This window comes from Rhinatrema bivittatum, chromosome 3, assembly GCF_901001135.1.
Source record: "Rhinatrema bivittatum chromosome 3, aRhiBiv1.1, whole genome shotgun sequence".
NCBI classification, from domain to species: domain Eukaryota; kingdom Metazoa; phylum Chordata; class Amphibia; order Gymnophiona; family Rhinatrematidae; genus Rhinatrema; species Rhinatrema bivittatum.
In genome coordinates this window covers 344,608,980-344,623,028 of record NC_042617.1, presented here as the reverse complement: position 1 = coordinate 344,623,028, position 14,049 = coordinate 344,608,980, and positions in this window count along the sequence as shown.

The window sequence follows — 14,049 nt, the reverse complement described above, 5'->3', positions numbered from 1 at the left end:
GACCCTTGTGTAATTAGAATGGGATAAGGCATCCTTTGAGGTTGTGGAATAATAGATGGAGGCATCATAGGTGGTGTTTGACAAACATGGGTTGCCTCAGACTGGACTAGTGGAACTACATCTGGAGAAGGATGAAACCATGATGATGGAAATGCAGGGGTAGGCAGTATCCAAGGATTTTGTGACTGCCAGGGATCATTTCATGTTGGCTGTGGCTCACACAGAGGCATAGATTTATTTTTAATTGTTAACTGCTATGATAGGATATAAACTGAATGGTGGTCATTAAAATTAAATAAATAATAATAATGAGCTGTAGCATCTCCTTCAAAACATTATTAATGGCATTCATTTCCTCCCATAGCCCCTGTTTAATACCCTGCAGCTGTTTTAGTAGCACTTCCTTTATGTCTTTATTGTCCTAATGTAGGCTACAAGGAGGTCTGCTAGTCTATCATTTTGGACCAGCATGCAACTCTCAGCTGCAGTGAATGGCAACTAGTTATCTGATCTTGGCAAATAGCTTGGTTAATCCCTTCCCATGCCTTTCCCCTCATTGCCCTCATGTCCAAAGAGATCAGAAAAATGTGGATCACTATAGATAAAAAAGGGCTTTTCCTACAATGCCTTGTCGTGCTACTCATCTTTTCCCACATCCATTTCATGCTCATCTTTGGCAGCTACAGACTTTGGATACCCCCCCCCCCCCCTTTAAACTTGCTCTGTGTCACCAGTCTTTTTGGTGGCATTCTTGAAGAATACCCAGCAAGGACATTCAGGGGAGCCTGGTCTAGAATGGTGACCCTAATAAACTGGAGCTGAACTGAGGTTGCTTTAATGTCATATGAGTAGAGGGCAGGCTATTGGAAAGAGCTGCATGCCCTAGCTATGTATAGGCCAGTGTGTGGGTGTGAGAGTGAGTGCAGTAGTGTTAGACTCATCGGCCATGGCTGTCCCGGCACCTTGCCAGTTCTTTGGGCCCCGACGCTCCCCCAGCATGGCTCGCACCTCCCGGTCCTGGATGACATAGGTGGCGGGCTCCCACACTGCCAGGGACGTCCCGAGGACTCCCTGATTGCAGGATGCCGCCGGCACGTCCCACCCCCGGCTGTCCTCTTAGGCGCATGCGTGCACCTCGGGGAACTTTTAAATGGCCCGCGGTGGGCAATTGCTGCTGGCCCTCCCGGGTGATGTCATGCCCCAGCAGTATATATACCTGTGACCAAACACTCCTCAGATGACTTGGCTACAGGTCTGTTCTCGTAGCGTTCTTGCTTCGGTCTTCTTCCCAGCGTTCCTGCTTCCTGATTTCTGCTCCTGTGTTCCATTCCCACTCCTGCCTTCCTGTTCCAGATCCTGCCTGCCTGCTCCTTCCCAGCCTTCCCCCTTTGGATGGACCTCCTGGCTTCCTGACCTCAGATGGGCAATCAGATCTTCTCAGGCACCGTGACCTCGGACCAGCTATTGGATCTTCTGGCTTCTTGACCTCGGACTGGCAACTGGATCTTCTTCTGGCTTCCTGAACTTGGACCGGCTATCATCTCCTACTCACCTTCCATCATCCCAGGGGTCCACCTAAGTCCAGCCAGTCCCGGCACCCAAAGGCTCAACCCACGGGGAACGGGATTGGTATTGGTGAAGCTCTAGCTGGCCCCTGTTTTCCATCATCCTTGCCTCCTGTCATTGGGAACCTGCGGTAGGCCTGCCTCTCAGGTAGCATCAATCTCAACACATTCCCATCAGGATCATAACAAGTAAGCTGTCCTTAAAGGAGCTTGACTCTGGTTGATATGGAACATGCAAAGTTTGCTAAAGAAAAAGCCACACACAAAATATTAGAAAAATAACAATTTTGTAAATTGTTTTGCATCATAAATATATATGTAAAATTTTAAAATAAAAAATGGGGTAGAGAAGAAAATAGGGGCATAACTCTTTATATTTAAAAAGGCCTCAGGAACCTCAGGAGGACAGGTCCTGAAAGGTTTAGAGGACTGGTGGCACTAGTGGTCAGCGCATGCCCACCAGCTTGAGAGCAGTCATGCGGCCCTCTTGAGTATGGGTAAGACACTCTACCATTGCTACCAGCTTCCTGAGGTTGGCCTCCATCTTGCTAGCACCTTCCTCCATCATCTGGACAGTGGCAACCATAGCCACAAGTGACTAGGCCTCTGGGCTTGGAGCAGGTCTTCCAAGCCACAGATCTAACTTTTAAAGCCATACGGTGCTGCCCAAATTTAAGGAGAAGCTGTTGCATGAGATGGTCACCTCTCTCCCCAGCAATGGCAGTGCACCCCAAAGACCAGCATTCCGAGGTTACAGAAAAAATTGTAAGGAGTAACTATAGGAGAAATTAGAAGGGAGGGTTCGAGGGAGGGGGATGATCCAGGGGATCCCATAGAAGAGGAAGATCCCCCAGAAGACCAGGGATGCTATGGATAGGTTGTGTAGGTATGAAGGGGGTGAGGTATGTGTCTAGCTGGAATGATGATGCAGGAACTAGTGATGGTGATGGTGGCTGATGGCCACCTGCAGTTTTTTAGATGATGCACATCACACCCTTGTGCACACCAGCTGAAAGATTGCTACACTCATTTTTCTCTTTTCACAGACAGCACCAGCTCTCCTCATGTCAGTAGCTGAGTTGTTGTGCGTACTTTAGGGGGCTTAGATAAGCATATTTAAAAACTGGTGCAGATGGCTCTTAGCAGGTTCTAAAATACTTGATCAAATCTTCAGGAGTACCTCCTGAAGATTTGACTAAAAGCCTGAGCGTAGTGGAGCAATGCAGCTACTTTTAACCAAACTGAGGGAGGGTGATTATCAAAGCCGATTTATGCTCATTAATTGCCTTATCTGCACAAAAATGGCTTTGAAAAATGGGTCTCCTAGTTCATACATAGTAGAACAATAGCCAAAAAAATGATATCTAAAAATGACGTAGAGTCCTAGGAAGTCGGATGCATAGCAGCATGCTAACTGTAACTTTGAAAATTAGAGCCTGACATAAAGGTCAAACTGATAGCTACTCTTCCTACAAAATGATAGTGTACATCTGCTACACATGACACCAGAAGAGAAAGAAGACATGAAGTACCCTGGGCAGAAAAATATCAGTAAAGCATAAAAACTATTGCATCACCACTGGGCAGACGACACAACAAAAGGCAGTCATGGCTGCTGACACAAAGTATTACAGATTCATGCAGGGTTAGGTGGTCAGAGTAATCACGCCTTCATAGTAGTATATCATAAAAGACCTCCATCAAATATATGCAGCAATGCAAATATTCAAAAAACAAAGGATGCAAGAAAAGTCCTCCACAAATATATGCAGCAATGTAAACATTCAAAAAACAAACTCACAGGGAGGAAAAAAGCAAAAAAGCCTCATGCATCCACTGGGGGGAACTGTACCTACCAGCTGCTGCTACAACCACAGAAGCACTACCATGAATCTTCACCCTTCAGCTTTGAAAGTGATGCCAGATACATAAGAAAACATTTTAGCTGTGTACTATACATTTTTTTTTATCTATCAATAAAATTCTTAGCAAATCAACACTTTGTTGTACATAGCGTTGTATTTCTTGTAAGTTGATATAAATTGAGGGACAACATCATTGCAGCTTGGTATATAAACCACACAGTGGCCTAATAACTGTAGTGGGTTCTGCTAACATGAGGTTTTTGCCCTGTGGTCTATATCACACAGACAGACCAAGAAAATAACAATACTCACTATGTCTTATGTGAAATAATGAAAAGCTATATTTTTTCTGTATAATACATGTACAAAACAAAGTCTTATGAGAACACCTAAGACAAATAACAAAACAAAATATATATACACTATATCAGCACAATACACAAGAGCAAATATCTTAATCCCCCATCTAACAGGGAATATTTACTGTTCTATGTAATGGCAGTTCTATGTAATGGCAGTGCCAAATGTTCTGTTTAATGACACTGTCAAAAAGTTTTAGTTTTCTGGAAACCGATACGATGTGCAAACAGCTATCGGTATATAAAAAACCTTTAAATAAATAAATAAATAAATAAATAAATAAATAAAATATTTATATACAAAAGCCTAGCAGAAGCTTTCCACCTTTCTGGAAAGAGTGTCTCTGGGCCCTCCCAGATGGTGAATCAACTTAGCAGGTTCTCGGTCGGAGACACATCAGTGCTGGATATCCCTACCGTGAGATTGGCGTGCTGTCCTTCAGAATCAGCTCTCAGCAGGGAATCTGTCTGAGAGTGTGCTGGGGTTATATGTCATTTGGACTGCACATGCTCAGAAGGGATTTCTTTATTTAACTTTCCTGAAATATTGCCAAGCTACTGATAAGAAAAAATGTTCTGCATATGTTCTCTAAAATGGACTTCCTGTCTTCTTTCACTGCTTATAATCACCATATTGTGACCACTAGCTTTAAACCTAACACATTCTGTCCTGGTTAGTTGCCAGATGTTTTCAGCTCTCAGTACTAATAAAGCTTATGCTGTAACTCTTAATCTGCTAGCTGGCTTTAAGTGGGTAGTGCTCTTATGCTTTTAATTATGGTAGGTCGTACCTCCATTTTGTTCTGGATAACTTGAAGCTTGTAGACTTCAAGTTAGAGAAAGGGAGAGCTACTGGGAGAAACTGTCTAATATCTTTAAGCAGTACTGAGTATGTGGTTTTTTTTTCTTAGCCAAAAATCTACAGTACTCCCTAACAAGTTATAATATTGGGAGAGAAAAAATCGAGGGCCGTGAAGCAAGAACTGTTTTCTCAGAAATTTTTTCAGTGAACACAAAACATGACAGTGTTTTTCAGTGAACACAAAAATTACACACTAAATGACACTCTAATATAATAATAGTGGGTCAAAAAGTAGGTGGTGTGACAGGCCCATTTGTCTTCCTCTTAATACTACCACTATTTTTCTCTTCCTTCTTTGCTTCTCCCCTCCCTGGACCCTAGCACCTCCATCATTCTTCGCTGTTACCCGATTTCATTTCTGGAATCTTAATTTATTGTTAGTGGTGCAGGTGAACTACTGCAGTCACACACGAGCCACCACTGCCTAATAGTCATACCTTGACACCTTTTATTATTATTATTTTCCTTGTTTTTTGTAACTTCCTCACATCCTAAATATTGTTACAATGTTTTTATTTGTTAAGTTTCTTATTATTTTTGATGTTGAATTGGGAAATGTTCTACCATGTTACTCTCTGCAGTTATTCACATTGTTAATTGTAAACCGGGTTGATGTGATTCATATCATGAAACTCGGTATAATAAAAATAATAAATAAATAAATAAATAAATATTTAATACACATCTGGAATTTCTGTAATATATCTTTAAAGCCAATAGCATTGTACAATGATATTTTCAGGTAATCAGGTGGAATATTTGACCTTCAGAGGTACCTTAATCTTTATACTCATGAAAAACTTTTGGCTATAACAAAATCACTGGATTTTCCACAAAACTGTGTAACTATGAAGCAGTAAAGATAGAAAGAGTAAATCGCCACGCTTGTGAAATTTAACACGCAATATAGGTAAAACTTGAAGGCTCGCACTAAGCGCTTGATTAACTAATACTGTTCTCTCATTCTGTGTCTGTGGAAAAAAAAAAAGCTTAGTGAATCTGATATGATTAATCCTGGGAGTGGAGGAGTTATATATAATTAGTTATATGAAGTTAGGGTAAACTCCTCAAGAATGTGTCCTGGCTATCATATAGACTTCTCATATGGATAAAATGGACATTTCAAAGAATGATGGCCATTTAAATATTTACATTAATCAAACTAAATAAGGAAGACCCAGAGGCTGTTCAGCATTTGGGTCTTCTGCGGGAAAGAATATTTTGTGATAGTTAAACTGCAAATGCAAGGATTGCAGAAGGTGGATTCTGTTACTGACAAGCTTCATGGAACTTTGCAGGTGAGCCTGGAATTTCCATATTGCCAAATATTGATCAGCTGATAATATGTTTTAACAGAAGCATCATATATGTATCCTATATATGGAGCATCCAATCAGGAAAGGCTTCATATCCAGATCTTTTCTACCACCCCTTCAGAACATGAAAAGATGTAGACAGCATGTGAGGACCATCATGACCTAAATAACTTAAATGCCCTGACATTTTAAGGGGTGGAGAAAATCACCAAACAGATTCAACCAATGAACTGAGAGGGATACACAATCTTACTGCCTGGTTGCATGAGAAAAATCCCTTAAAAGAACTGATGCTGAGACCAGAATTTTGGCCTCCAATCAGCCCCAACTCACACGAATGACACCCATGACCAGGGCACAAGACCAGACCTTGGGCGTATGACAAGACAACTAGCCCAGTACAGATGTGACCAGAAGGAGACAGACCAAAACCATACGGAGCTATAATAGATCCTGGCCATGAATCAAAACACTTCACTTCGGGAGTGGTAAGAAAAGGGAGGAAAATGGGGCAGTTAGAAAGCATTAGTTTGCATACATCACATGGCATGGGGAATTGAAAACTGAATTAACAAAAAAAAATAAGTGCTATTTACCGACCCAAATCAGGGCAAAAATATTGTTTCAGAGTCTGTGACTTTGTGCCAGAGAGTTAAAGATGCCAGAGTGAACGTGTTCTGCACTGTTGCAGGCACATATTGCCCGCTATCCTCCCCTCCAGCTAGGCATTTACCACAAAGGTACATTTAATCATAGAATAGGATAAGAGCCCAACCTTTCCAGCGTTATATTTTCATTAACAAATCAAGTCCTTAATGCCTTTAAAACTGCAAAGTGCAAGAATAAATCATGGCAACACACAGAAAGAAACTGCTCAATGTGTGTACCTGCGTTTTAGTATTTATTCCATATACATTCATCGTGAATGCGTGTTACCAAGTGCTAATCCAGCAACAGGCTGAGTAAATCCTGGTTTAAAAGACTGATCCTATTTGGATTAGGGGAGTAAAAGCTATAGGTCCTTCCTACGCATTATGGAATATAAATAGGAAAGGCTCAGCCTCCCCCCCCCCCCCTTGAGGATTTGGGGATATGTAATAATAGCCCTAGCTAGTCTGGAAGGCAATATATGTTCCCTTTCAATGCCACGCCGCTGACTGAAGGTTGCAGTTTGAGAAGCCCTGTTTTATTTTAGAGGGGAATTGCAGTGCAGCTGTTGAAGGTAAATTAATGCAAAAAAAAAAAAAAATAAGATTTGGTTAGAGCTTTATTAAAGGATTTCTGTGTTCTGCAAGAAATAGAAATAGAAGCTCAGCAAATAAGCTTTAGGTGATTCAGTTTTACTAGGGAAACAATGTATTTGTGACTAACTTTTGAAAATTTCTGTTGAGACGTTTTCAGGAGGCTTGGGATTGCCTGCATTGCCCTCCCTCCCCAGTCTCCTGCAGGTATACCGACATGAAGATTGGAAAGTGCCCTTAACTGCCCTGCTTCGTCTGCCAGGATTACCAGCCGGAAGATCAAGGGACACCGCAAGCATTGTAGGCCCTTTCACCTTTTTTGCCAAGCTCAAGGTGAGAAAATATATGTTTTTTCATGGCATTAAGAATTCTCACGGTTTAGTACATAAATAAATTCTACGCGGCCCACGAAAAAGTGCTGATCATACATGTATCAGCCTGCTTCTGCACCAGATCCAACCCATTCATAAGTGATATGTGTGGGAGGCTGGGGATGGGCGGAACAGTAGGATGGCTCAGCTATACCGGGAAGTGGTGCAAACAGAACTGCCAACAATACTGAAGGTGCCATCGCAAAGCAGAAGCGGCTAAAGCTGGTGAGCATGAAATGGCTGGGCGGGGGAGGGGCCAGAAAGCAAGGCATGAAAAATATCATTTTTCCACTGTCTGAGGCCTTCACCATGCCAAATCGGTGCTATCAGCTGAGTGGGGGACATTTTTGAGCACTCTTCCTCATAAATGATACTCAAATGTCAGAGAGAGTACAAAAATAGTCACCTAGGTAACAAAGTAGGCAAAACGGCTTATATATAGTGAAAGATGGTCTACATTGGTGTGTGTGGTGGGGGGGGGAGGGGGTAATTGTTTGAGATTTAATTACACTCTTAGATGGTAATTGTTAGTTGCGCGGACGTACATGTAGGCACTCATGCGAATGGACGTGGCCATTTTATAACATACGCGGGTATATGCACACATGTTCTAAAATCGGCTGTACATGCATGCATGTGAACATAATTTTATATGGACACATGCATGTGTGCGCAAATGCCGCCTCTACTGCCTAAGCTGGAGGATTTTGCTGAAGCAAATACCCATTTCCCTAGTTCGTTCCCAGTTCACCCAGGTAAAGGATAAGACTTCCTAACCCTCCTAACTCGATAGCCTTCCTCTTACCCTATTAGCCCCAATCCTTCAAACCTTGCTGACTAGTCCTGATTTTTATATTTTAAAACTTACAGGCCACCCATAGCAGAAGTAAAAGTTACGCAGTAGGGCACACCGGCGCATGCTTGTGCATGTAAATACTTATGCGCATACTTTAAGTTACAGACCCAGAATGCCCATTCCCTGCCCTTTTTTCACTTCCTGATTTGTGTGTGTACTGGGAGGTATGCGTGTACTTGGGCGCCTCTTAAGATCCGCGTGGCATGCATTGGCCCGAGAAACTCATGTATCGCTCAGCTTTGGCACGCGTAGAGATTTTAAAATCCGTCTGTTAAAGTACATCAAGTAACCCTACAAGGATCTTGCAGATTTTTAATAAATCTAGAAGCAACCAATATTACAAGTGATGTCCTCAAGGCTAAAAAGACATACATTTCACCACTTTCAGGGAGAGAGTGGTGATATTATGAAACCATCATGGAGGCAATAACTAATAAACAAAAAGGACATTTTTTGGCAAAGGGATCAATGTGTATGATGATACTGCTTGACCTTAGTGAAAAAATGCCAGTCCTGGAAATTAAACTGATTCCCATGTCTGGGGCCAGGGAAACATTGGTTCCCTATGTTTCAGAGCAGGCTACAAATACACAGTGGATGATTATTTTGCTTTCCATTTTATTACCATGTAGAAATGGTTAGTAGGCAACTAGAAAAGTATTGGGTGGGTGCAAATTTGTTAAATAAATAGATATTGGTCTTTCAAGGAAGGGAGTAATTTTGTAACAGCCTGCATAAGAAAGTCAGCACATATGTGCATAAGTTATACCAATGTTAAAAGCAAACTTAAACCAGTATATTCACTTTGAAAAATTTCCCCACACCATTGAATCTGCTAATTGGTGCACACAAATGTTTTTGGAAAACATATGTGCATTCAAAAATATTTATGTAAGTCCAAATCCCTCCCAAACTCTGCCCCTGAGATGCAGCCTCTCAGTTCGGGTATATTTCTGCTCATACAGGATATGCTTACCTAAGTTTATCTTTATATCAGATGGGCAAATTTATAACAAAATGAACAAATTCTAAGATAAACCCAAGGAATCCACCTCAAAAACAATCAACCAAAAATACAGTAGATCAGTCACATACCAAAACATGGCAAAACATATATATCAGTAGTTAAACTGGGCATTGATATGTATGGTTAAAATATCTTTAGGAAATGCAGTAGAGTTTAATGAGTCCCAAACAATATCAGAGTAGCTGTACAATTAACTTTTTATTGGCGGCAACTTTTTATTGGCAGCAACATAGTTGCTTTGAAGAGGCACAATTTTAGACAGGGTCCCCCGACACGGACCCCTTTTTTTTTCCAAACGCGACTGCATCGGGAGAGCTCTCCTTGCAAATCATAATATTTACAAGCGCAATGCTGTCAAGCTTATGAACTCTGCTTTAAATACGTCCCTCCCGATGCAGCCGCGTTTGGCAAAACACGGGTCCGTGTCGGGCGGACCCTGTCTAAAATTGTGCCTCTTCAAAGCAATGGAGTTGCCGCCAATAAAAAGTTAATTGTACAACCACTCTGCTATTGTTTGGGACTCATTAAACTCTACTGCATTTCCTGATTTGTTGTTGCTGAATGCTTGAAGTGCAGTTCCTTGCTCCTGCATTTGTTTTGTAAAATATCTTTAGAACATAAAATGTCCTTTTCTTTAATATGTATGGCTATAATATATAATCATCGCTCAATTATATCTAAGTCCAAACCCTGCTTAAAAGGTATATGACTGAAAACAACCTACTGTTTTTCAGATTTTTCTTTTTGCGATGAAAAGTTATATATTGCTACCACTTGTCTTTGTCTTGGTCTTAATGCAAGAATGTTCAAAAATCTTTAAACTCTTACTACCAGACACAGCTACATTTCGGCATAGTTACCCCCTGCTTCGGGGCTTGATTGTCAGTGTACTCATTAAACAATGCTCACTGCAAAATTCATGACCAATCTAAACCAACAGAGTAAAACATTAAACCATGAATGGATGAGACACTTCCTACTGGATCAAAAGAGCCAGTAACACATAAAGCTTTGTCTCACATCCAATAGGAGGGGAAAATCCCTCTTCCAAAGTCCTACTATGGAGAATGACATCATAGGTTAAAGCAACAAGAGACATTATGAAGGCAGTGCGCAAATCAGCTTCTCCCATTTCATATCACGATTAAGGCCTAATGACTGGACTGTTTGGAGTCAACAGATCCAGCTCAACTCCTTCTCTGAAAACTGGCGAGGACACCAGCTCTTCACGGAGATTGTACCCGATCAATGCAAACCAGGTAAAATCTTCGAAACAGTATCCTTTTCTAGACAATGCACCTCCAATAATGCAGATGTTTTCTTTGCAGACATACAGCTCTGATATTCAATTAAACACCATGCATTTAGTTTTTCCCATGTATAGCAAAGCACCCTGTCATGGCAGAATATGCGTAACCTACTGTGACATACAATTTGTATTATACTCAGAGTATAAGTCTGATTAGTAGTCAGATGAACAAATTGCTTTATTTCTGCAGTGTAGGGACTCATGGTACAGAGGCTTGTATCATCATAGCTTCAATATTCAATGTTGAATAATATCCCCCAAACGGGGTTTTAATTTGGCAGTTACTAATATATCCCAATATTAGAATACTGCACTTAATGGAATTAAAGTGGCATCTGTTGGGGTCATGGTGTTGTGAATCTGGCTGCACAGGGGCGTTTGCCACTGCATGAGTGCACTTTGCAAAGCACATGCACTAACAAGCTTTTTTACAAAGACATAGAAAGAGGCAGATGGACCGCCTGGGGCCAGGGGCGGATTGACCTATCGGGGGATCGGGCTTCCCCCGGTGGGCCGGTCTAGCTGGTCACGTGGTCTCGACCGCGTGGCTAATAGTATAGTACCCTCCCCCTCGAAGCAGGGCCGACCAGGTGGTAGCTGGTAGTAGGGGTGTGCATTCGGATTGACCGCATTAGTAAAACGCAACTCATATTTTTTTTTAACTTAAAAAATTGATTCGACATAAACGATCGGATTTCCCACATATCGAACATAGATATGTTCGATATGTGGGAAATCGCGATTGTTGAGCCAAAATAAAAATATAAACCCCCTCACCCTCCTTAATCCCCCCCCCGACTTACCACAACTCCCTGGTCAGGAGGCCCCCCCAAGCTGGCCAAAAGTTCTTTTTGGGCCGAACGAGCCGTCCGGCGCGAACTCGCCGGGAATCACGTGACGCCGCGTCACTCGACGTGCCGCCGACGTCACATGCTTCTCGCCAAGGATTGCAGAAATGACGTCCTCACTCCTCGCTCGATCACCAGGGAGTTGTGGTAAGTCTGGGGGGGGGGATTAAGGAGGGTGAGGGGGTTTAAATTTTTTTTTGCACATATGTACATATACCCAACTCATTGGATTTTTTTTATGTCCATATTGGCCGCAAGTGGGACCCCCTTTCGGACATAAGAAATATGAACATAAAATTTTGCTCTGCACATCCCTGGCTGGTAGCTGTACCCAGCCAGCCCCTGCCGGAGAAATTAAAATCGAGGCCGGCGGAGGCTGAAGAAAAGAAGATGGGCAGGCCCGGTGCCTCCCAGACAGTCCCCGTGGGAGATCAAGCCCGCGAGGGCCGAAAAAATGAAGATGGGCGCCGCCCAGCCAGCCCCCGCTGAAGACCAAGCGGCGGGGGCCGAAGAAATAAAATTCATGGCCGGCGGGGGCGAAAAAATGAAGATGGTCGCCGGCAGGGGCCAAAGAAGTGAACACCGATGCTGCTAGCCGCCGCCCTGGGGGCCTTAGATCGGCAGAGTGCTTCTGTGTGTGTGTGTATGTGTGAAAGGAATGGCACTTCTGAGTGGGTGTGTGTGTATGTGAGAAAAGAATGGTGCTTCTGTGTGTGTTTGTTTGTGTGTGTTTGAGAAAGGAATGGTGCTTCTGTGTCTTTGTGTGTGTAAGAAAGGAATGGTGCTTGTGTGTGTGTGTGTGAGAAAAGAATGGTGCTTCTGTGTGTGAGAAAGGAATGACACTTCTGTGTGTGTGTGTGTGTGTGTGTGTGTGTGAGAAAGGAATGGCACGTCTGTGTGTGTTTGTTTGTGTGTGTGAGAAAGGAATGGCGCTTCTGGATGTGTTTGTGTGTGTGAGAAAGGAATGGCACTTCTGGGTGTGTTTGGTGTGTGTGTATGTGAGAAAGGAATGGTGCTTCTGTGTGTGTGTTTGTTTGTGTGTGTGTGAGAAAAGAATGGTGCTTCTGTGTGTGTTTGTGTGTGTGTGTGTGTGTGTGTGAGAAAAGAATGGTGCTTCTGTGTGTGTTTGTTTGTGTGTGTGTGTGTGTGATAAAGGAATGGTGCTCTGTGTGTGTTTGTGTGTGTGTGAGAAAGGAATGGTGCTTCTGTGTGTGTTTGTGTGTGTGTGTGTGTGAGAAAGGAATGGTGCTTCTGTGTGTGTGAGAAAGGAATGGTGCTTGTGTGAGTCAATGCGTGTGTGTGAGAGAGATGGAGCATGCTTTTGGCTGGCTTGTGGCTGTGAGAGAAAGGGCATGTGTGTGATTGAGCCTGTATGTAAGTGAGATAGAACATGTGTGTGATTGAGAGCTTGTGTGTTAAGTGAAATAGAGAGAGCATGTGTGTGATTGAAATCCTGTGTGTAAGTAAGGGGAGCGAGAGCATTGTGTGATTGAGAGAGACTGGCCAGAGAGGTGACGTGTGTATGTGTGAGACTGATCAGGGACATGACTGGTGGTATGTGTGTGCTTGTGTGTGTGAGAGAGAGATACTAGTTGGGGAGATGATTGGTGTGTGAGAGATAGAAACTGGTCTTGAGGGTATGACTGGTGTGTGTGTGTGTGAGAGAGAGAGAGAAGAGACTGGTTGTGGTCCCTAAGGAAGAGGACCATGAGGACAGCTTCAGCAGCTACTGCTGCTTCTGGTGTGGCCTGCAAGGGAAAGAAGTAGGAGAAATGCTGGAGAGGGTAAGTAAAGGTGGCTTTTTAAGCTCATTTTTCTTGACTGACTACCATTTTAATTATTGGGTAGTATGTGATGTGTCTGCTGTTGAAACATTTTATTGGTGTTTGGTAAAGGTTTCAAAATTTGCTTGAGTCTTTAATTATTGGATATTCTATTCATCAGCTGTTTTGAAATTATTTTATTAGTATGATTTTATAATTATGATTCATGATTTATATATCTTGATTTTATTGATTGTTTCATGAAGAATGTTGGCATTTTGTTTTTCAATTGTTGCACTGTATAGAGTCTGGCGTGATACGTTTTACAGTTTAGGTTTTGTCTGCGCATTTGTATTTATACTTTATGTGGCTTTATTCTGTATTTGGTTAGAGTGTGTGTTCTGCATGCAAAGACTGAGATGAAGCATTCTTTTAGCATGTGGTTTCTCTGTAGGGATCTGTAGTACTTGGCCTGTTCTGTTTTCCTGATAGGAGGTGTATTGATATTTTAGATTCTGGTGTAATATTTGTGGTATTCTTTTTCATAGGTGAGGTTGTTATTCTTTGAGTTTTGGCATATAGTACTATGTTGATACGGGAGGACCATGCCGAAATATAGGGGTGTGTACATATATATGTAAATTATATTGTATATGTAAATGGGTAC